Below are 24,083 nucleotides of genomic sequence, written 5' to 3'. Positions count from 1 at the left end.
GGAAACTGATTTTTTTCATTCATGCCAAATTAAGTACCCCCACCTGCCATGATTCTCACTGCTGGCAGGAGTAGAAGATTCCATCCTATGAAACTAAATTATCAAAAAATGAAAAACAAAATAGTAAAATGTTTTACAGCCACCCTAATAAAAAAAGAAAGATTATGTTGGGAATTTGGCTATTAAGGGATAGACAGGTAATGATAGAGAGATGGCAGAAATATTCAAATAATTATTTTGCTTCGGTATTCACGAGGGAGATAGATAGATAGACATGACATTGAACGCTGAGATGAATAATGAGATAAGTGTATTTAAAATAAAAAAGGGGATGTATTGAACAAACTAAACAAAGTCAAAAGGGATAATTGAATTTTTTGAGAAGGTAACAGAGAGAGTAGACAATGGTAATGCAGTAGATGTAATTTATCTGGATTTTCAAAAGGCCTTCGATGAGGTGCCCAATAATAGACTAATGAATAAGATCAGAAAATTTGGGTTGGATTTTATGTGCCCCCACCAGGCGTATTTTTGTTGGGAGGTGGGCACCTAAAATAGTGCAGGTGCACACCCATCCCCTTCCCACCCTCTCCTGAGCTTACCCCCATAACACGGTAGGTGGGTGGGTGCCAAATCAGCAGCTGCCCACCATATGTAAATAAATAACCATGGGTTAGATGAGCTTGTTAAAAATGAGCTTGCCATAATATGGTTGGCGTGGGCAGATGTGTGGGAGCAGGTGGGCCATTTTTTAAAATAAGTTTTTAAAAGGGTGGGAGGAAGTGTGGGGTACTATCTTTTGGAGGTACCCTTTGTGCATCAGTGGCAGCCCCGCAAGATAGTTAACCCCCCTTTCCTACCTGCCTGATCTCTAAAACCCACCACTCCTGCCCCCTTCCCTAAGCTGGCCAAACCCTCCCTGCTCAATACCCCAGATTTACCTCACTCCAGGATCCAGTGGGCCTTCCTCTTGGGACTGGTTGTAGGCCCAGTGACACCCACTCCTGAGCACTTGGTGCTGCTGGGACAGCTGGAGCTGCCAGCCAATCAGATTGGTTGGCAGCTCCCGAGGGCGGGACTTCCTCCACAGTGAGGAGTGGAATTCCCACTGTGAGCTAATTTAGGACTCCCGCAGTTGCTTGCACAGAGCGAGTTGGCTTCCAGCCAACTTACCTTCTCTGGGTGAGCCATTCACCAACAGCAACCCCCTCTCCCCATAAAATGCTGCCCCTGGAGTCAGAGGCCAAGTGGTTGCGTGGATTGCTAGATAGCTTCAAGACAGAAAGCTGAAGGTTAGTTATTCAGAGTGGCAGAAGGTGGGAAATGCTGCTCCACAAGGATCAGTGCTGGGGCCACTGCTGTTCACAATTTACATGAACAATTTGGACTTTGGACTACCTCAGCTTCTCTAGTCTCTCCACGTAAGTGATGTTCCGCATCCCTAGTACCATTCTAGTAAAACTCCATTGCCCTGACATTATCGCTAAAGTGTGGTGCCCAGACTTGAACACAATACTCCAGCTGAAACCTAACTAGCAACTTATATAGGTTTAACCTGCTGCCTTGCTTTTGTGCTCTATGGGCAGAGTTTTTTGTCCCGCGGGCGGGCACGCGCCCAACCTGAACGGGAGTGAAATAGTGCACGATGATGTCGGGCGAGCGTCCCAATGTCATCGCACACTCTCATGATCTTTCGGTTGGCAGGCGTACCAAGAGGCGGCAGCGCATCCACCGACAATTCAGAGGCCTATTAAGGCCCTCAAACAAGTAATTAATTTATATTTTCCACTGCCCGCTCAACCGTTCAGTTGCTGGGCGGGCGAATAGGCCATGCGGCCTTTGCATTTTTTATGAAACCTCGTCCACAGGCGGGATGAGGCTTCCAACGGTAACTAAAAAAAAATAATTTTTACGTGTCCCTCTTTGTGTGACTGAGTCACATGTGGGGACATGCTTATATCATTTGTAAAATGTTGACTTTTCATTTTAAAATTATTCAGCTTGATGAGGCAGCTCTGTGCCATCAGGGAGCTTTCGGTGCATGCTCCCCCGTGCATGTGCAGACCTCAGCGATCGCCCTCCTCCCCCCCCCGACCCCGGCAGCGTTGAAGCGCTCAGTGCGCGTTATCGCGGTCAGAGCTGTTCCCAGGCCCGCCCGCCTGACGAGGGGCAAATCCTGCCCTTTGCCTCTGTTTACAATCCAAGGATCCCATACACTTTTTAACAGCTCTCCCAGCTTACCTGCTACCTTTAAAATTGTAACCTTCAGTTTATATTGCCTCTCCCCTTTCTGATTACTAAAATGCACTAAATTGCATCGCTGCATTAAATTACATCTGCCATGTGACTGCCCATTTCACCAGTCTATTATTACGTTTCCCACTGTTTACTGCATGTCATCCGCAGACTTTGAAACTCTGCCCAAGTCCAGGTCATTAGTACGTATATCAAAAAAGAGCAGTGGTCCTAATACAGACCCCTGGGGAGCATCACAATATACCTCCCTCCAGTATGATTGCCAATTTTTCCTGATAAGTTATGTCTGTAAATTGGCATAACCTAGTTGGTCAGAGGAGGAATATTGGTGAGCTTCCTGCAATTCAACAGCATTTCTCCATAGAAGTGACTTAGAGCATTTGAGCCACCCATGAAAATGTGGGCAGAATGACATCATACGATGTATTTCTTGTAATCGCATCTTAGGGATGTTAGACACAATAAGTTTGACTGCATTGCTGGCACACACCATTACTGTTAGCGATACAGAATAATATAGGAAATAGGAGCAGGAGTAGACCTTACACCCTCTCGATGCTCCACCATTCAATACGATTATGGCCAATTTTTGGCCTCAACTCCATTTTCTGCCTGCTCCCCACATTCCTTGGTTCACTGAGGGACCAAGTATCAGTCAATCTCAGCCTTTAATATATTCATAAATTGAGCATCCACAACTCTGAGCTGGAGAATTGCAAAGACTCACAATCCTTTGGGCGAAGGAAATGTGGGAAAGGGGATTCAAATTTAAAGATGTGGCATAGAGCACACAGTAATTGATTACACTGATACATTTGCCTCAATTAAAGGAGAAAACTTAAACATTTTGAATTTTAGAGGAAAGTATTCCTCTTCACACACCAGCACCATACATGATGATCTGTGCCAATACAGTCTTACAGTTTCCTTCTTCCCATTCTCCCCGCCACCCCAACTGCCCCTCACATGAGGGGCAGGGTGCATTGCTGTACTGCCATCAAAAGGCACAGTGCTCACTGTACATATGCAAAATACCCTGTCACAGTGAAACAGACCAAGTTCAGCAGCTTAGACAAGGATTGGGTGGAGATCCCACCCCATCAATTTTCCGAAATAAAAACAGAAAACGCTCAAAAACTCGCAGGTCTGGCAGCATCTGTGGAGAGAGAAACAGAGTTAATGTTTCGAGTCAGTATGACTCTTCTCTGAAGAAGTCATACGGACTCAAAATGCTAACTCTTTTTCTCTCTCCACAGATGCTGTCAGACCTGCTGAGTTTTTCCAGCATTTTCTGTTTCTATTTCAGATTTCCAGCATCCACAGTATTTTGCTTTTACCACCAATTTTCTGACCTGTTTCATTGAGGTAAGGGATTTTATGTTGACACCGAGAGACATTGCAAAATTTGACGGCCACAACCATTGTGCGGATGGAAAATTCAGCCTCGTTCTAACATTTTTTATTCTTTCATGGGATGTGAGCGCCATATGTAAAGCCAGCATTTGTTGCCTATCCATAATTGTCCTTGAGGAGGTTGTGGTGAGCCACCTTCTTGAACTGCTGCAGCCTATATGGTGCTGATAGGAAGGGAGTTCCAGGATTTTGACCCAACGACAGTGCAGGCATGGCAATATAGTTCCAAGTCAAGATGGTCTGTGGCTTTTTGGGGGCTGTGGGTGTTGATGTTCCCATGCATATACTGCCCTTGTCCGTCTAGGTGATAGTAGTCGTGAGTTTGGAAGATGCTGTTAAAGGAGCCTTGTTGAGTTGCAGCAGTGATCTTGAATGTGGTGCACACTGCTGCCACTGTATGCCAGTGGTGGAGGGAGTGAATGTTTAAGGTGGTGGATGGGGTGCCAATCAAGTGGGCTGCTTTGTCCTGGAAGGTATCAAGCTTCTTGAATGTTGTTGGAGCTGCACTCATCCAAGCAAGTGAAGAGCATTCCATCACACTGCTGAATTGTGCCTTGTAGATGGTGGACAACCTTTGGGGAGTCAGGAGGTGAGTTACTCACTGCAGGATTCCTAACCTCTGACCTGCTCTTGTAGCCACAGTATTTATATGGCTAGTCCAATTCAGTTTCTGGTCAATGGTAACCCCCAGAATGTTGATAGTGGAGGATTCAGTGATTGTAATGCCATTGAATGTCAAGGGGAGATGGTTAGATTCTCTCTTGTTGGAGATGCTCTATGCCTGGCACTTGTGTGACTTAAATGTCACTTGCCATTTATCGGTCCAAGCCTGAATGTTGCCCAGGTCTTGCTGCATATAGACAAGGACTGATTAGGCATCTGAGGAGTTTCAAATGGTACTGAACATTGTGCTTTTATCAGTGAACAACCCCAAATATGACCTTATGATGAAGGGAAGGTCATTGGTAAAGCAGCTGAAGATGGTTAGCACCAGGACACTACCCTGAGGAACTCTGAGAGCGATGTCCTAAGACTGGGATGATTGACCTCCAACAACCACAACCATCTTCCTTTATGCTAGGTATGACTCCATCCAATGGAGAATTTTCCCCTAATTCCCATTGACTTCAATTTTGCAAGGTCTCCTTGATGTCACATTTGGTCAAATGCTGCCTTGCTGTCAAAGGGCAGTCACCGTCACCTCACCTCTTGAGCTCAGCTCTTTTGTCTATGTTTGAATCAAGGCTGTAAGAAGCACAGGAGCCGAGTAGCCCCGGCAGTGTCATTTGATATCACTGTCAATGGCATTCTGTATCACTTTGCTGATGATCGAGAGTAGGTTGATGGGGTGATAATTGGCCGGATTGGATTTGTCCTGCTTTTTGTGGACAGGGCAATTTTTCGTAGCATCCAGTTAATCTCTGTGTTGTAGCTGTACTGGAGCAGCTTGGCTAGGGGCGCAGCTAGTTCTGGAGCACAGGTCTTCAGTACTATTGCTGGAATGTTGTCGGGGCCCATAGCCTTCGCCGTCTCTTTTCCCCATCTCCCCTGAGCTGCTAGATACTACACCTGGAATTTCACTGGGTTCTTCCAGCCATAAGTTTGATGGAAGAGATGGTGAAAACAGTTGTTCGCATTGATTCTTCTGCGTTTCCGCCAAGGTTATGAGATTGGGAAACTCAGAAATTTGGCCATAAAATATGAGGAGTACCAACTCATTGTAACTTCTTGTATATAGGATGTTTAGAAGTACCCTCCTATTTTTGTATTGTTGGTCAGATGATTTAATAACAATGCAGGATCAGAGGTAACTTTATAGTGGACAGGATTTTTACAGTCCTTTGCACACTGCAGCAACTGTAATTCAGCAGACGATGGTTAAGGCTACAAAGCCCTGTTCAATTTGATGCTTCAGTAGCATTGTGTGTTTTACTGGTGTATGGAAGCAATTTGAAATGCCATGCACATTGATCAAAAATACTGCAAAGACTGGCACTCATTGGGTGAGGGTATTAATAATGTTTAGTCTGTACAAAACAAACATGATTGTAATTATCATCTAACAATGCCGTAATTGTTTTCATGGCATTGTCAGTTACAATCATTTCCGCATCTAACTGAGAATTACTGACCCAATCAATAAAGTATTCCTGAAGAAACTACAGAATATTAGGACCTATATGGCAGCTCCTCTGCTGTGAAATATTTTTCAGGCTGATGAGCAGTAACTGTCTGCCAGAGAAGTACAGACATCTGTGGAGTGGAGAGGGGGCAGCACATTCCACAAATAGTGCATTGTGAATTAGTAAATACAATTTAAAACTGTATACAGCTCCTAATTATGATATACAACAAATTAAAGGACAGATGCAGCATACCCTCTTGTCCTCCACAATGTGTTGTTCACTCAAAGGGTTGTGAACCTTTGGAGTTCCCTATCCCAGACAGCCATGGATGCTCAGTTGCTGATTCAAGATTGAGGTCGATAGATTTTTGGGTACTAAAGAATTAAGGGTTGTAAGGATAGTGCAGGATGGTGGAGTTGAAGTAGAAGATCAGCCATGATCTTGCTGGATGTTGGATCAAGATTCTATAATGGATGGGTGATCTGCACTGCCAAGTTAACACCTCATTGAAGGTGAATAATATTCCCACTGTATTTATAAAAAGCCTTACGATATCTCAGAAACGCTCATACAGTGTATAACTTTGAAATAGCTGTTGTTACTTGAGCACCATACTTCATTGTCAAGTAAGCCTTTTGGCAAAGGTACAAAGCTAGATGATTCTTAATTGTGAAATTAATAATCCCTCCAGGCGCTTTAATTTTCTTCAATTCGTCATTTTTAGTGACTATTTGTAAATGCCTTTTCTACAGCTCAGCAAATGTGTCTAGTAACTGAGCCGTACAAGCCATGCTTGTCCCAGGTTTGATTCCCAGTCTGTGCTAAATTAGTAATCCCAACCAAGGCAACAGCAGGATTACCAAAATTCCTCATCCATCCATAATATTTTCCATCTAGCATTTATTGCTGAAAGTACAGAAGTGCAAACATTGGGCTGAATTTAATGCCAGCAGCAGTGGCCCTAATGCTGGGCCGGAAAGACAAGGGCAATCCTGTCACGTCTGTTTCCGGGACCCTCAACACGACTCTATGCCCATCAGGCAGTTAACTGCCTGCGATCAGGGCTCCCATTCCTTTGAGGGCAAAGATCCCACCTTCAGGAACTGCTGGTCAATCGGAGGAACAGCAGCTCTTCAGTCCCAGGAGCGCCCCCAGCAGTGGTGACTACTGCTGGTACTGTACCAACAAGATGGAGTAGGCCCAAATTCCAGGTGAATGGGATTGGGCTTACCTGTGCCAGTTAAGTAGGCTCCGGTGGGTGGGGATAGGGGTTGTTGTTTCAGCAGGAGCAGCCCTTGCAATCGGGCAGAGCCATCTGTGGGCCACAAGGTGCCCGATCAAGAGGGCCCACCCCAAGCCCACAGGGCAGCCACCAGCTTTTACTGGGTGGCCTCCCAACAGCAATGGGGAGAGGCCCTTAAGTGTCCCTTTATTAGCCAAATAAGGGCCTCAGTTGATGTTTGGATGGGAAGACCGTCCTCGATCTTCCCCACCGCTGATTGAATTGCACGAGTCGGGAAGGTGACAGGCACTCCATCCCCCGCCTTTTCTCCCGCTTCTGTGACTCCCACCCCCACTTCCAGGTCCACTCCCAAGGGCCAGATTAAATTCTACCCATTAGATGAGGTCAGGATCACCTTCAGCTATGATTTCCCCCATCCTCAAATATCCATGTTAAGGCTCACATCTGACAAATGGCCACTTGGGCATGGTAACAGAGAACTTATGAACCTGTATTCCAGTAATTAGTCAATGACATCAGTTGCAATCAAGTAACAAGTATTTTCCGACTGGCCATGTACTTGGCTTTGTGTGCTATTTGTATAGGATTATCAGTGGCTTAGTCCCTGGTGGATCCGTAGTTATGTTTGGGAAGTAATGTTACTAGGTATATAGAAAAGAGATCAGGAATTAGGATTTTTTTAAAAAGAACTGAGATAGCTGAAACTGATGCAGCAGGCTTGATATGTTATACTTCTATATCCTTCAAGAAACAACAACAACCTATATTTGTAAAGCATCTGTAACGTAATAAAATATCCCAGGGTGCTTCAGAGGGGCATTATAAAACAAAATATGACACTCAGCCACAAAAAGGACACTTTGAGTCAGATTGCCAAAAGTTTTTCAGAGAGGTAGGTTTTAAGGAATGTGTTAAGGGAGGGAATTCCAGAGTTTAGGGCCCAGGCAACAGTCTTCAATGGTGGATCAAGTAAAATGCACAGGTCCAGAATTACATGATAAGTGAATGAGACTTGGTGCGAATTAAGACATGGGCAGCAGAGGTTCAGATGACCTCAGGTTTATGGAGGGCAGAATATGGGAGACCAGCCAGCAGTACATTGGAGTAGTCATGTCTAGAGGTAATGAAGACATGAATGAGGATTTCAGCAGCAGATGAGCTGAGACAGAGGAAAAGCTGGGCAGTGTTCCAGAAACAGGCAATTTTAGTGATGATGCGAATATGTGATCAGAAGCTCTTCTTGGGGTCAAATATGACATTAAGTTTGCAAACAGACTGTTAAGTCTCAGGCTATTGCAAGGGAGAGGGATGGAGTCAGTAGCTAGGGAATGGAGTTTGGAATGGGGACCGAAAACAATGGCTTCAATCTTCCCAATATTTAATTAGAGGAAATTTCTGTGCATCCAGTACTGCATGCCAGATAAGCCAGATAATTTAGCAACGGTGGAGGAATTGAGAAAAGTGGTAATGAGGTAGAGCTGGGTGTCATCGGCATATATGTGAAAACTAACGCCGTGCTTTTGGATATTGTCATTTTGGTGCAGCATATAGATGAGAAATAGATGGGGGCCAAGGATAGTTCCCTGTGGGACACCAGGAGTAGCAAAGCAGGAATGGGAAGAGAAGCCATTGTAAGTGATACTTACTGCAGCTTAAGGAAGTGCAATAAGAGAGGGAATGGGTGACCGCCAGACGGAAGAAGGGGACCGGGCAGGTACTGAGGGAATCCCCCTGAGTGCATCTCACTCACAAACCATTTTTTGGCTTTGGAAAACGGTGAGAGTGACGGTTTCTCTGTGGAGGCCAGCCAGAGCCATGGCCATGGCACTGTGGGTGGTCCAGCTGCTCAGTGGGGGAGGAAGAAGCGTGGAAGGGTAATAGTGGTAGGGGATTTGTTAGTGAGGGGAGTAGACAGGCGCTTCTGCGGCTGTAGATGTGACTCCAGGATGGTATGTTGCCTCCCGGGTACCAGGGCTAAGGATGTCATGGTACGGCTGCAAGGCATTCTGAAAGGAGAGGGTGAACAGCCAGAGGCCATGGTCCATGTTGGGACCAATGACAGGAAGAAAGAGAATTGAAGTCCTGCAAAGCAGGCTTTAGGGAATTAGGTAGGAAACTGAAAAACAGGCCTTCAAAGGTAGTAATATCCAGATTATTCCCGGTGCCATGGAGTATTGAGTATAGGAGCAGAAGGATAGAGCAGATGAATGTGTGGCTGGAGAGATGGTGCAGGAGGGAGGGCTTTAGATTCCTGGGGCACTGGGATCGTTTCTAGGGGAGGTGGGACCTGTACAAGTTGGACGGGTTACATCTGAACAGGAATGGGACCAACATCCTCACGAGGAGGTTTGCTAATACTGTTGGGGCAAATTTAAACTAAATTGGCAGGGGGATGGGATCCTGAAAAGTAGTTCAGAGGGGAGAGAAGCTGAGATGGAATTAAAAGTTAAAATACAAGTAAGTGAGTCTGGAAGGCAGAGGAAACATAGGTTGGATAAGAAAGAAGTGAGTTTAGCAAGGCTAAATGGAATATATTTTAATGCAAGGAGCTTGAGGAATAAGACAGACGAGCTGAGGGTACAGATAGGCACATGGGAGTATGATATCATAGCTATGACTGAGACTTGGCTAAAAGAAGGGCAGGATTGGCAGCTCAACATTCCTGGTTATAGGGTATTCAGATGAGATAGAGAGGAGGATAAAAGAGGAGGGGGGGGCTGCAATATTGATCAAGGAATCAATGCAAGCAGTGAGGAGGGATGATATTTGGAGGGATCATCAAATGAGGCCATATGGGTAGAAGTTAAAAACACACAAGGGGCAAACACACTGTTGGGTGTGTACTATAGGCTCCCAAACAGTCAGGGAGAGATCGAGGATCAAATGTGCAATCACATTTCAGAGAAGTGTTATGAATAATCAGGCAGTAATAGGGGATTTTAACTACCCAAATATTAACTGGGATAGTTTTAGTGTGCAAGGTAGGGAGGGAGCAAAATTCTTAAGTTGCATCCAGGAGAATTTTTTTAGCCATTACGTAGAAAGCCCAACAAGGGAGGGGGCAATTCTGGACCTAATATTCGGAAATGAGCCCGAGCAGGTGGAAAGCGTATCAGTAGGGGAGCATTTTGGGGATATAACTCATAAGTTAGTGACCATAACTCAGTTAGATTTAGGATAGTTATGGAAAAGCATAAGGCTGGGCTGGGAATTAAAGTCCTAAACAGGGGAAAGGCTAATTTTACTAAGATGTGATATGTTTTGACCCAAGTGGACTGGGAGCAGCTACTTGCAGATAAAACTGTGTCAGAGCATTGGGAGGCATTCAAGGAGGAAATAGCGAGAGTGCAGGGCAAATATGTTCCCGTAAAGACAAAGCGGGGGCCAAGTCTGGAGAACCCTGGATGTCAAGGGACATTAAGGTTAAGATTAAGAGAAAAAGAGAAGCCAATAGCAGATACTGAGAGCTCAATACAGCAGAGTCCCTAGAGGAGTATGAAAAGTGCAGGGGGGGGACTTAAAAAGGAAATTAGGAAAGCTAAGAGAGTGCATGAGAAAGCATTGATGGGTAGAATAAAGGAAAACCAAAGGGGTTTTTAAAATATGTAAAGAGCAAGAGAATAACTAGGGAAAGTGTAGGGCCAATTAGGGACCGTAGAGATGATATGTGTGTAGACCTGGAAGATATGGGTACAGTCCTCAATGAATACTTTGCATCGGTCTTCACAATGGAAAAGGACGACGCATGTATTGATATCAGGGTGGAGGACTGTGAAATAGTAGAGGAAATTAACATAGAGAGAGGAGGTACTAGCGGGTTTAGCGGCCTTAAAAGTGGATAAATCCACAGGCCCAGATTAGATGTATCCCAGGCTGCTGAGGGAGGCAAGGGAAGAGATATCAGGGGCCCTGGCAGTAATTTTCAAATCCTCTCTGGCCACACATGAAGTGTCAGAAGACTGGAGGACTGCTAACGTTGTCCCATTATTAAAGAAGGGATAGACCAGGAAATTACAGGCCAGTCAGCCTAACCTCAGTGGTGGGGAAGTTACTAGAAAGAATTCTCTGAGGGACAGAATTTATCTGTACTTGAAGAGACACGGATTAATCAGGGATAATCAGCATGGATTTGTTAAGGGAAGGTCGCGTTTGACAAATTTGATTGAATTTTTTGAGGAGGTAACCAGTAGTGTCGATGAGGGTAATGCATTTGATGTGGTCCACATGGACTTTAGCAAGGCTTTTGATGAGGTCCTTCATGGCAGACTTGTCAAGAAAGTAAGAGCCCGTGGGATCCAAGGCAAAGTGGCACGTTGAATCCAAAATTGGCTGAGAGGCAGGAAGCAGAGGGTGATGTTAGAGGGATGTTTCTGTGACTGGAAGTCTGCTTCCAGTGGGATTCCGCAAGACTCTGTGGTGGGGCCCTTGCTGTTTGTGGTCTTTATAAATGATTTGGACTTAAATGTAGGGGGTATGAGCAAGAAGTTCACGGATGACTTGAAAATTGGTAGGGTGGTAAATAGTGAGGAGGATAGCTGTAAACTGCAGGAGGATATCAATGGGCTGGTCAGGTGGGCAGAGCAGTGGCAAATGGAATTCAACCCGGAAAAGTGTGCGGTAATGCACTTGGGGAGGGCTAACAAGGTAAGGGTTTACACTATGAATGGTAGAACCCTGGAAAGCACTGAAAATCAGAGAGACCTTGGCGTGCATATCCACAGATCCCTGAAGGTAGCAGGGCAGGTATATAAGGTGGTTAAGAAGAAGGGGTACTTGCCTTTATTGGCCGAGGCTTGGAATACAAGAGCAGGGAGATTATGCTGGAACTGTATAAAATGCTGGTTAGGCCACAACTGGAGTACAGCATGCAGTTCTGGTCACCACATTATAGAAAGGATGTGATTGCACTGGAGAGGTTGCAGAGGAGATTTACCAGGATGCTGCCTGGGCTGGAGTCTCTGAGCTATGAGGAAAGATTGGATAGGCTGGGGTTGTTTTCCTTGGAGCAGTGAAGGTTGAGAGGGTACCTGATTGAGGTATATAATATTGAGTGGCATAGAAAGGGTGTCTAGGAAGGCACTTTTTCCATTAGTGGAGGGGTCAATAACCAGGGGGCATAGATCTAAGCTAAGAGGTAGAAGGCTAAGAGGGGAGTTGAGGTGAAATTTTTTTACTCAGAGGGTGATGAGAGTCTGGAACTCTCTGCCTGAAAGTGGTTGAGTCAGAAAGTCCCGTAACTTTTAAGAAGTATTTAGATATTCACTTGCGTTGCCATAGCCTCCAGGGCTATGGGCTAAGCGCTGGCAAATGGGATTAGTTTAGCCAGAGCTTTGTTGACCAGCGTGGACACGATGCGCAGAATGGCCTCCTTCTATGCTGTAGACGTCTATGAGTCTATGAGTCAAGCTGCGATTAGATAGCTGAGAGGAGTTCCACCCTGTTGGACAATGGTGGAGAGGTGTTGGAGGGGGCTGGTGTGGTTAATCTTGTCAAAGGCTGCAGATAGATCGAAAAGGATGAGGAAGGATTAGTTTATCTTTGTCACAGTCACCTAAGAGTCAATAGGAATCGGGGAAAACTCTCCACTGGTTGGAGTCATACCAAGCACAAAGGAAGATGGTGGTTGTGTTTGCAGTTGTTGGAGGTCAGTCATCTCAGCTCCAGGACATCACCGCAGGAGTTTCTCAGGGTAGTGTCCTCTCCCTAACCATCTTCAGCTGCTTCATCAATGACCATCCTTCCATCATAAGGTCAGAAGTGGGGATGTTTGCTGATGATTGCACAATGTTTCAACACCATTCGCGACTCCTCAGAGTCTATGTCCAAATGCAGCAAGACCTAGACAATATCCAGGCTTGGGCTAACAAGTGGCAAGTAACATTCGTGCCACACAAGTGTCAGGCAATGACCATCTCCAAGAAGAGAGAATCCAACTATCGCCCCTTGATGTTCAATGGCTTTACCATCACAGAATCCCGCACTATTAACATCCTGGGAGTTACCATTGACCAGAAACTGAACTGGACTAGCCATATAAATACTGTGGCTACAAGAGCAGGCCAGAGGCTAGGAATCCTGAGATGAGTAACTCACCTCCTGACTCCTCAAAGCCTGTCCACCATCTACAAGGCACAAGTCAGGAATGTGATGGAATATTCCCCATTTGCCTGGATGAGTGCAGCTCCCACAACACTCAAGAGGCTTGACACTGTCCAGGACAAAGCAACCTGCTTGATTGGCACCATATCCACAAACATTCATTCCCTCCACCACCAATGTACAGTAGTAGCATTGTGCACCATCTATAAGATGCGTGCAGGAATTCATCAAGGCTCCTAAGACAGCACCTTCCAAACCCATGACCACTACCATCTAGAAGGACAAGGATGTGCAAATAGATGGGAATGCCGCCACCTAGACGCTCCCTTCCAAGTCACTCAGCATCCTGACTTGGAAATATATCGCTGTTCCTTCACCGTCGCTGGGCCAAAATCCTGGAACTCCCTTCCTAACAGCAGTATGGGTGTACCTGCACCACATGGACTGCAGCAGTTCAAGAAGTCAGCTCACCAGCACTTTCTCAAGGGCAACTAGGGATGGTCAATAAATGCTGGCCCAGCCAGCGAAGTCCACATCCCGTGAATGAATAAAAATAAGGATGTAATTTGTAACTTTGATAAGAGCTGTTTCAGTACTATGGCAGGGGTGAAAACCTGATTGGAGGGATTCAACATGGTGTCCAGGAAAGATGGGCAAGGATTTGGGAGGCAACAATTTCAAGGAATTTGCAGAGGAAAGAAGTATGGAGATATGGAGGTTGGTAACATTGATGGTGGGGTCAAGGTTTGTTATTTGAGGAGTAGGGCGATGATGGCAGTTTTTAAAAAAAAAGGGACAGACTGAGAGGAAGGTTGAAATCACTGAGGATGAGAAGTCTGAAGCTGAGGGAGGAAAACAGTGAAGATAAATCAGTGAAAACATTTTTATCATAATCAGGGGGGTGGTCGGGGGGGTTGTTGCTGTTAGGGAATGATGATGATCTTAAATGAGAGGTGAGATGCTCAAAGGAGGAGAAAGTGCCAAAGGACTAGTGGGTCGGGTTAAGGTGAGATTTGGTGACAATCACCACACTACCATTCTGATAATCTTAATTGGGCAACTGGTGGAAGATATATCCAGGAGGCGAGGCATCATTAAGGGGAATCACTCCTCAGCCAGGTTTCCATTAAGGTCGTGATGTCAATGCAAACACCCACAGTGATAGGTTCATGGATGGCAAGGACCTTGTTCATTAGTGAACAGATATTCTGGAGGGAGATGTATAGAAGGCTGGTAAGAGCAGAGTCCACATGGTCAGCCGTGGGAGAGGCAATTTGGACAGAAATGAGATTGATAAAATTAGGCCTCAGAGGGCCCACTGGATGGGAAAGTGGACAAGAGTGTGGGATGGGGAAATTGGGGTTGCTACTTATATTGAGCCAGAGTCAGGTGTCTCGGGAGCTCTTCTGAGGATGCAGAGAGAAGCATGAAGGGAAGCTGTAGGCTTATCTAAGAGGGAGTCAATCCTGGAATGGCATCAAGAGATAGGAAGGTCAAGCAGTACTGAAGGGTTGCGTTAGGAAATTGGGAGAGAAGAGTGCCTGAGAATGAGTACCAGAGAAGTGAAAGGTGTTTTTTTTTATTATTCATTTATGGGATGTGGAAGTTGCTGCCTAAGCCAGTATTTATTGCCCATCCCTAATTGCCCTTGAGAAGTTGGTGGTGAGCTGCCTTCTTGAACCACTGCAGTTCCTGTGGTGTAGGTGGACCTACAGTGGTGTTAGGAAAGAAGTTCCAGGATTTTGACCTAGCAACAGTGAAGGAACAGCGATATATTTCCAAGTCAGGATGATGACTTGGAGAGGTCTTCCAAGTGGTGGTGTTCCTATGTATCTGCTGTCCTGTCCTTCTAGATGGTAGCAGTCTTGGGTTTGGAAGATGCTGCCTAAGGAGCATTGGTGAGCTTCTGTAGTGCCTCTTGTAGATGATACACACTGCTGCCACTGTTCGTCAGTGGCGGAGGTAATGCCAATCAAGCGAGCTGCTTTTTCCTGGATGGTGTCAAGCTTCTTGAGTGTTGTTGGAGCTACACTCATCCAGGTAAGTGGAGAGTATTCCATCATACCCCTGACTTGTGCCCTGTAGGTCGTGGATAGGCTTTGGTGAGTCAGGAGATGAGTTACTCGCCACAGGATTCCTAGCCTCTGACCTGCTCTTGTAGCCGCACTATTTATGTGGCTAGTCCAGTTCAGTTTCTGGTCAATGCTAATTCCCAGGATGTTGATAGTAGGGGATTCGATGATGGTAATGCCATTGAATGTTAAGGGGCGATGTTTGGATTCTCTCTTGTTGGAGATGGCCATTGCCTGGCACTTGTGTGGCACGAATGTTGCTTGCCACTTGTCAGCCCAAGCCTGCATATTGTCCAGTTCTTGCTGCATTTGGACATGGACTGCTTCAGTATCTGAGTAGTCACGATTAGCGCTGAACATTGTACAATCAGCAGCAAACATCCCCACTTCTGACCTTATGGTGGAAGGAAGGTCATTGATGAAGCAGCTGAAGATGGTTGGGCCGAGGACACTACCCTGCTGGGCTCCTGCAGTGATATCCTGGAACTGAGGTGATTGACCTCCAACAACCACAACAATCTTCCTCTGTGCTAGGTATGACTCCAACCAGCAGAGAGTTTTCCCCCTGATTCCCATTGACTCCAGTTTTGCTGTGGCTCTTTGATGTCACACTCGGTCAAATGTTGCCTTGATGTCAAGGGCAGACACTTTCACCTCACCTCTGGAGTTCAACTCTATTGTCCATGTTTGAACCAAGGCTGTAATGAGGTCAGGTGCTGAGTGACCCTGGCAGAACCTAAACTGAGTGCCAGTGAGCAGGTATGACAGTAGAAGAGAGGGATCATAGAGGTTTAAAGAGAAAAGAAATAAAGAGAAAAGAAGTAAAGAAAAGAGAAAGAAGTAGAAATAGAATGATCGGCTCGGGTCTGGAATGGCAGCTAAAATGTGCATGGAGAAATTTCGGAAAACAATGTTCTTTATTGAGGTTAGGGATTTCCTTTATTTCACTTATCAAGTGCCTTAGCAGAAAAGGTGGTTTAAAAATCTGGCCGTAGCTCATTTCTAAGGTGAATAAAAATACTGTGGCCAAATTCTAGCACAGTAAATAAAAAATAAGCACCCCCCTGCATGTGGCTTTTACTAGACCCAGCAGCGCCTTTTTGTAAAGTGTTTGTAGTATTCTTTCTATATCCTGTAAAGCTTTGTATTTCTGTCAAAGAATTGTCAAAGGATTTGATTTCCATGAGGAAATCATTAGAATCCTCACCCATAATACAGCGTAGTTGCAGCAAGTGTCAAATTAGTCTGTCAATACCCAAAGGCACTTTGCGTCAGATTTTTATATGTTTGGCCCTATTCAGCCAGAATTTCAAAAATTTGTATGCTGCTCAATTTTAAACCAGTGGCTGGGATTAAGATAAAAAAATAATAGTTCATTTGACTCCACTGCTTATTTAAAAAAATACTATGGGAAAAGGTTTTCTCTGTATAGCTTGTGCAAGAAAATTGTAACCCTATTTCTTATAAATGAACTCCACAGGGGAGATTTTGTGAACAGTGTGCAGTTCCCGATGGTGTAACTGGAAGTGTGAACCACTTCCGCTCTCTCTTTTTCCCATTTCCCACATGATTACTAATAAAATTTTAAGTGCCAGCAGCGTGAATGGGAAACACGTACAATTCAGTGGTAAGGGAAGCTTTTCAGTGTGAAACCCGCTGTCAGCGGTTAATGCTGCAGGTACAGGCAGGCTATAAAAGAGTCTCCTGGTTAAAAAGGGAGGCTCTGCATCAAGATCAGAACTTTCCTGCCTAACCCCATTGTCATTAACATAAAACTTGAGGGCACAGAGGTGGCAAGGGTGTTTTTCAAATTTAAATTTCACTTGTAAATATTTCATGTTACATTAGTGTCCCTTTATTCACATGTGCATCATCGTTATTTGTTGAGCTTAGTTGAGTCAGAGAGCTAAATGTACTGGCACACCTCATGGCTGGCACACATTCATAGTTACAGGGGAGTTAGGGACATTTTATTTATTGTGAAAGAAACAATGTTGTGTTTTTTTTTCACTCTTTATTGAAAGCTCATGTTAGTGTCCAGTGTTGTACTCCTCACTCTGTAGGATATAGCTGAACTTGCAGGCTCAGCTGGCTCTCCCTTTTATATGTTGCAAAAGACATTGCCCAAGATCACTCTCAGTGGGATAATTGAAATGTTGTAGTGAACTCAAAGCCCTGTGAGGACTCTGCCAGCCAACACCCTGAGATGGGCGCACATTTGGACAGTACTGACACCACCCTTTAGATCCCTCATTTTCCTACCTTGACTATCCCCCCAACACACCCAGAGCACCTGGCCCATCCCACTTAACTCCTTCATGCCCCTGACCTCATCCTCTGTCCTCCCCTGAATCCATCTTCCACTCCTCCATATCCCAGAGACCACTCCACACGCCACCTCCGCCCTCCTTCACCACTGACTCACCCTTGCCGGTGCTGAGCCTCCGTGCAAGCTGCCATTCTTCTGCTACCCTCCCTGCCGTAGAGTTAAACAAGGGAATCCGCTGACTTTACACACAACTGCACAAAGCTTTGCGGTGCACGCCACCTTTAAACAAACGTGAACCTGGTGCCACAAGATTCCTGTGGCGGACTGTATCTTGAAAGTAGAACATAAATTTAAAAATCTTCACGCTAATGAGTATTCATGGCACGCAAATGTCTTGGAGGTAGGAACCTGACAGAGGATGGCGTGAGGCTCGCAAACATGCCACGGACTTAATCTTTGCATCTGAACCCGCCATCAGGAAATCAAAATTTTGCATCCGCCTAATTAATTGACCCCGCACACCACGTTTCCTGCTCTTGCAGGCCCCACCCCCCGGCCAGACACACAATATTGTTACATAGAGAAAATAAGTTTCCACTATCAGGAGTGTGTAAATGGCCTTTGTTTTTCTAGTTTAATGAATAGTAATTACTTTTCTGCAGCCCAAGAAAATGAATAATGCATTGGGGGAGGGAATAAAAATAAGACAACTACAAGCAGCATAAAAAAAACTGTGAAGTTATTTCTGTCGTATTCTTCTATAAAACAGTGAATGAATTATTTAGAATACATTAATAGCATTGAAACATTTGCACGTTAGCTCAACTACATTTGGCAAAACCATGGCCCAGATCTTCCAGTCCCTGGATAGTCAGAGTCCGGAAGCACGGCCCCGCAAATTGCGCTACAGCATGTCTCAGAAGATCCAACACAGTGACTCAGTGGGAATTGCTTATGAGTTTGAACTTCCAAAGGGCAATCCCCCTGCTCCTCAGGACCTTCCCAAAAGTCTCCAACTCTGAGTTAGAGTCAGAGACTTTGGACAGTTCTGATTTACCTGGTTAGTTACCCAGGAAATGTTAGGCAGGTTAAAACTTAGTCTAACTCCTCCGTAACTATACAACTGTGCTCCCCCCCTCCAAAATCACCCACACAGAGCCCCCCAACTCCCCACCCCCCCACCACCCCCCCACCCCCCACCGACACTCCCAACCTGACTTCACAACCTAACTTCCACCCTGACTCCCCCTTGACCCAACCCAAATAGCCCTACCACCTAACTACCCCACCGACCAACCTGAACCGACTTCACCACCCAACCTCCCCGCCCGACTCCCCCCCACCTTGACCTGACCACATCACCTTACCCAGCTGCCAGTCCTACCCCCTTATCTAGCCTACCCACTTACCTTACCCATCCTACCTCTTTACCCACTTACCTACTCTCCATAGGTTTTCAAAAAACCTTTGGAACATTTAAACTCTTTACTTACCAGAATATGGCAGCTAGTGCCGTAAAAAGGGGGCATGGCTTCTGCGCGGATTCCCTTCACTGATGTCTCCAAGGTTTTCTGTGCTGAGTCAGTTTAGAAGGATCTTGCATCAGAAGATTGTCCAGAAAATTGGGAGGAAGGTAAGGGGGTATTTTGTCTGTACAGGGTTGGAACCAGGTGTTCTGACCCTGACAAGAAGGTTTGGGCCAATGAATGGTTAAACTGACTTTGTGGTGTATTTGAAGAATATTTTTTTTCTGTTAAGTAACATTGTGTTGTAGATGGTTAAAAGCACTTGTTTCTATGGAAACTAAACCTCGGTACAAGGTCTGTTACTCTAGAAAAAATGGGTAATGTATATTGATTGATGGTAGATTGGCTGTGTAATTACTATCTCAGTCCAAAACTTTTGTGTTTCTTTAACAGTAATCAAATTCTGTCTAGACTTAAATAACAGCAGATTATTTTCAAATCATCTCCTCCTGGGAACAATAGCTTTTGAAGGACTGTGTAGGCATATTTCATTCTCTTTTTGGTATTGTACGTGACATTTCACTGAAATATTCATACGAGTAGGTTTTTTTGCCAGTACTGATGTATTCTTATAACTGGCATTTCTCCACAGGCATGATGGTTGTGCAAGGTATTTTAAGTCCTTATATTCTATATGACTGTAGATTTGCTAAATGAGTAAGTAGCTGGATTTTGGTAGCAATCCTACCTAGTTGTTCTCACCTATGGGAGTTACTTAAGTTGAAAGACAGAACCAGATATTCTAAAAAGCTAAATTAAACTTTAATTCTAATTCATAATGACATCTACCTAAGCATGGAGGGACAGTCAGCAGTGAAGTTATCCCTGAGACACTCATGCACCACCTAGTAACAGCCACATTGCACAGCTTTGACGGACCAGATTACCTCCTCTTATCCTGTCAGATTCAATGGGCTGAATTTTCCAGGTGGGTCACAGTCCTGCATCAGGATGAATTCCAGTTTGAGAACCTGCAAGAGTCCATATAATGGAAAGATGGACACGCTTCTCCTGGAGGCAGCCAAATAAGAAGCCACCTCCAGAAGCCCTGTCCAATTATGGACGGTGGTCAGGTACCAGCATCAAGAGGTCCAAACAAAGTGGCCCCTGAGTAGAGCTGACGGCAGGCTTTGCATTGTGGCCGTCACCTGGCCATCAGCACGAGTGGTAATGGCGCCATGGAGGCACCTTCACTGGGAGGGAAGCAGTTGCCATTGAAGCATAGCAAGCATTAGCAGAGACATCAGTCTCCATAAAGTGATTTCAAGGGCATGCCTGCTGCCTAGGGATAGATCCCCTTTATGAATTACTGCTGGCAAATAAATTCAATCCCTCAAATGAGTCACAGTTCGAACCTCTGGCTGTGATGCGGGCCCCTAACACAACGGAAAAATCCTTTGTGGCCAAGAAAACTGAAGATAAATGGCTCATTACCATTCTTAATTGGATTCCCATTGCTCACGGCCATTACCACGCTAGTCTACCTCCGGGACTAGTGTTCAGAGGCAGCAATGTGTCGGGGAGCTGATCCAGGCATCTTTCCAAATTTTCTCAGGCCCCCACCTCCAAAGCTGCCCCATGGGCCTTGATATATTCTATTTGATGATTCTATTATACCTGCCTTTGACCCCAGACTACTCCCCTTTTATAAATGTGATTGTAGAGATGATAAACCAATTTAAGTTCAGATATTCAGCTCGGTTACCCAAACTCTGGCAAACCTTTTGAACTCTGAGCTAAATGAGGACTTGTGAAAACGCAATCTGAGTCATCGGCACAAGTCAAAACTTGGCTTGGCTCACAAGCACTTCGCCGAGGTTTGCAGTTGAATTGGAATTCCCTGTCCAGAGTACAGTTTCTCTTTTGTGAGACTGAAATGAACAAAGCTGGGTTTTACCCACCAAAGTAACCAAACTCTGATGCACTCACATTTCTGGCTTAGGTACATGCTTATCCTGAGGCAGTTGTACATTATTATCAGGTCCTCTTTGTGTGGAAATAGGAACAATGTAACTCTTCATCTTCATTTATTTTTCTAGAGAAACGTCCATCTTCTATACTGTCAATTCAGATTTCTATCTTTTCCGACAAGGATCTGGTCAACTGCCAACAGCAGTGTCCAATTTGGGTTACTTTATTAAGTTGTTAATAGTTTGCAAGTTTACAGCAGTACAGCCACATAGTCAATTTCTCTCTATCTCTCCTAAAGACATTAGGGAGAAATTTGTTCACATGGCATTATGCAAACATATGTTGATTCCCCAAGGATAGGCTGTGGACTGTCACCTAGGCTCTCTACTGAACATCCTTCACTGATATGTTAAAATCAGCACTATGCGAATGAATTTCTACTCCATTCACTTTGTTACCCAAGTGTCTGGATGGCAGCAGGATAGATACCCACAGTGCATTTCAATTAAATTCTATCCTGTTATCACCCTACTGCAGAGAAATAGGGCTGAGTTATCCCCAGTGAGGCGGGAAACAGGAGGTCGGGACTGTTTTCAGGTTCCAAACCCACCTCTGATTTGAAACTGATTTTCACCTGGGTAAATCCTGAATTGGCATGAAGACAGGTTCCCTGTCCAATTAAGGGTGGCAGGCTGTACAGGGTAAGTAACTACGAGGACGCTTCAACAAGTAGGTGCCCTCTCAGCTACTTTTTAAGAAACGTTAATTAAAAAGGCAAAAAGCAGCCAGGCCATCACTGTTGGGGTGGGGTGGGGAAAGGTGGGAGCCCCTTTAAAGAGTGGGTTTAGCCTTTACTCCCACCCAAGCAGATAGGGGGGACCTGTTGGCCTACCTGGAGCACTGGCGCCCCAGTCTGCCCTGGCTTCCCACCTCAAAGTGGTTGATCTGTCAAAAAACTGGAGGCCAACTAGAAAGTCCAAATCAGCCTCCTTAATCCCTGCCCAACAAGGCTCCTAGCAAACTTAATTGCTTGCCCACCTCATGGCTGCAACAGCCAAAATGGGAATGGGGTCAGGAATCCAGGATGCTAGCCAGCCTTGTAATTTTCAGATAAAAGCAAAATACTGCGGATGCTGGAAATCTGAAACTAAAACAGAAAATGCTGGAAAAACTCAGCAGGCCTAACAGCATCTGTGGAGAGAAAAAAAGAGTTAACATCTCGAGTCCTTATGATTCTTCTTCACTCTGAAGAAGAGTCATAAGGACTCAAAACGTTAACTCTGTTTTTTTTCTCTCCACAGATGCTGTTAGACCTGCTGAGTTTTTCCAGCATTTTCTGTTTTTGTTTGTAATTTTCAGGCCCCGTCCAACTCTGTTCCCAACGATGGTGGGGCCCAGAAATTTGGCCCCTGAGGTCTTGCATCGTATTGTAAATTTCCAGGATAGTAATCAGGACCAGGAGCCTTGGCTGACCTTTTCCTCTGCCTATCCCAGGGTTGTGCCATGATTCAAGATATTTTGACCATTTTTCACAAGACAGATTTGATAAAGGGTTATTTTAAATGTGATCTTTTAAAACCATAGTATATTCCTGCAAGTAAAAAAAGATGCTAATTAGTTTAAGATGCTAATGCGCTAGCTAGGACGCTGTTTCCTCACACAAAGGTTTATGATCTGTTTAAAATTAAGGTACAGAGACAAAAAAAAAATCCATATGCAGCAAGACCTGGACAACATTCAGGCTTGGCCTGATAAGTGGCAATTAACACTCATGCCAGGTAATGACCATCAAAGGAAAATCTAACCATTCTAACCAAGAATCTAACATTCAATGGCATTACCATCACTGAATCTCACTCTATCAGTATCCTGGAGGTTACCATTGACCGAAAACTGAACTGGACCAGCCATGTAAATACTGCGGCTACAAGAGCAGGTCAGAGGCTGGAAACTCTGCAGCGAGGAGCTCACACCTCCTGGCTCCCCAAAGCCTGTCCACCATCTACAAGGGACAAGTCAGAAGTATGATGCAATACTCTTCATTTGCCTGAAAGAGTACAGTTCCAACAGCACTCAAGAAGCTTGACACCATCCAGGACAACACAGTCTGCTTGATTAGCATCTCATTCACTAACTTGAACATTCACTCCCTCCACCACCGACGCACAGTGGCAGCAGCGTGTACCGTCTACAGGATGCTTTGCCGCAACTCAAGGCTCCATCGACAGCACCTTCCAAACCCATGACCTCTCCCACCTCGAAGGAAAAGGGCAGCAGATGCATGGGAACACCATCACCTGCAAGTTTGCCACCAAGCCACACACCATTCTGACATGGAAATATATCGCTGTTCCTTCAATGTTTCTGGGTCAAAATCCTGGAACTCCCTAACAGCACTGTGGGGGTACCTACACTACATGGACTGAAACTGTGGGGATACCAACACTACAAGAAGGCACCACCACCTTCTCAAGGGCAATAAATGCTGGCCTAGCCATCAACACACCCTGTGACAGAGTAAATTTTAAAAAACTTCTCTTCAAATTTGCCTTTGGTCCCATACTTTAGCAATATTAATTTTTCCTTCATGCTTGGCATCTGCTGTTTGCCCCTTAATGTAAACATTTTGAAATGTGCTCTTCCATGCGAGGATTGCTATCAAACTGGAGATCTGCTCCTGTTATCTATGGGGAGGCAGTGGCATAGTGGTATTGTCACTAGACTGGTAATCCAAAGACCCAGGGAACTCTGGGGACCCACGTTTGAATCTCACCATGGCAGATGGTGGAATTTGATTTCAATAAAATATCTGGAATTAAAAGCCTAATGATGACCAAGGAACCATTGTCAAGTGTTGTAAAAACCTATCTGGTTCACTAATGTCCTTTAGGGAAGGAAATCTCCTGTCCATACCTGGTCTGGCCTACATATGACTCCAGACCCACAGCAATGTGGTTGACTCTTAAAAAGGCAGTTGGAGATGGGCAATAAATGCTGGCCTAGCCAGCGACGCCACATCCCATGAATGAATAAAAAAAAAACTAAGATGCAAAAATCCCCATGCACCCACTTCATGAGCTAAAACCAGAGTTAGTTGACTCAAAATTGTGGGCATTTCAGAATTTTTATCCCAGATCATTTGTTTGCTCTTGGAACCTATTAAGAAAC

General features: G+C 45.0%; 1 protein-coding gene across 1 annotated transcript in view; it reads left to right on the top strand.

Annotated features, from left to right (window-relative positions):
• Positions 1-24,083, top strand: part of LOC144697119 (A disintegrin and metalloproteinase with thrombospondin motifs 19-like) — a 538,939-nt gene that overhangs the window by 446,610 nt on the left and 68,246 nt on the right. The window lies entirely within an intron of this gene.

The sequence above is a fragment of the Cetorhinus maximus genome, chromosome 2 (assembly GCF_964194155.1).
Source record: "Cetorhinus maximus chromosome 2, sCetMax3.hap1.1, whole genome shotgun sequence".
NCBI lineage: Eukaryota > Metazoa > Chordata > Chondrichthyes > Lamniformes > Cetorhinidae > Cetorhinus > Cetorhinus maximus.
The sequence above is the reverse complement of the archived record's forward strand: the minus strand, read 5'-3'. Positions and strand labels throughout refer to the sequence as shown.